Source organism: Neophocaena asiaeorientalis, unplaced genomic scaffold (assembly GCF_003031525.2).
Source record: "Neophocaena asiaeorientalis asiaeorientalis breed wild unplaced genomic scaffold, Neophocaena_asiaeorientalis_V1.1 scaffold242, whole genome shotgun sequence".
Lineage (NCBI taxonomy): Eukaryota > Metazoa > Chordata > Mammalia > Artiodactyla > Phocoenidae > Neophocaena > Neophocaena asiaeorientalis.
In genome coordinates, this window is record NW_020172451.1 from 5975769 (window position 1) to 5976806 (window position 1038).

A 1038-nucleotide genomic window follows, 5' to 3' on the forward strand; every position below is an offset into this window, starting at 1 on the left:
CCAAACAAGCAGATAAAAGTTTTATGTTTTTCTTATCTCGCCATAAAATATGAATTTTATTTCATCATCATCAACTAGAGTTTGGAAGTTTGAGCTTTTGCATAACAACGTAAGTGTCCTAGTCGCACTGACCGAGTCCTCTACATTGGTGCATTTTGTTCAAATTCAGCTTAAAAGGTTTAATCAAGGACTTCCCTGGTGGCGCAGTGGTTAAGAATCCGCCTGCCAATTCAGGGTGACACGGGTTTGAGCCCTGGTCCGGGAAGCTCCCACGTGCCATGGAGCAACTAAGCCCGTGCGCCACAACTACTGAGCCTGCACTCTAGAGCCCGCGAGCCACAACTACTGAGCCTGTGTGCCACAACTACTGACGCCCACGTGCCTAGAGCCTGTGCACCACAACGAAGAGTAACCCCAGCTCACCACAACTAGAGAAAGCCCGTGTGCAGCAACGAAGACCCAATGCAGCCATAAATAAATAAATAAATAAGTTTTAATGAAAATATTCAGCAACTGAAGCACAAAAAAAACCCTTTAGTCTTTGAGCTTTCCAGCAAATTACAATTACTGAGAAGTTGCAAATGGGAAAATAACGAAACGCACCCCTACGGAAGCAACAGAACTTGGAACAACTAGGACGATCAAAGAATGATTTTTGAAATTCTGTAACTGCACTCTGCGCTTGGGAAGATGTCAGTGTGGTCGGTGCGGGACACCGATGGTCGGTGCGGGACACCAGTGTCTCTGGGTCTCGGTTTCCCCTTCTGGGCACTCCCTGGAATCCCTTCCGGTTCCAACCGCGTGGAGTCTGGAAGGCCTCACTCCCGGCATCCCCCGGGGTAGCCACGGGCTGAAAGAGAAAACACCGCCCCGACCAGGCGCGCGTGCGCACACGCCGGCCGCCCCAGGCCACAAACGCACCACCCCCGCGCGCTCACGCACGCGCAGTGGCGCGCGCGTACCCTTCGGAAGGCCCTGCCTTTGGGTTCCCCGGGTCCCGCGCCCCAGCTTTGCGCCCCGGCTGCCTTCGGCGAGCCT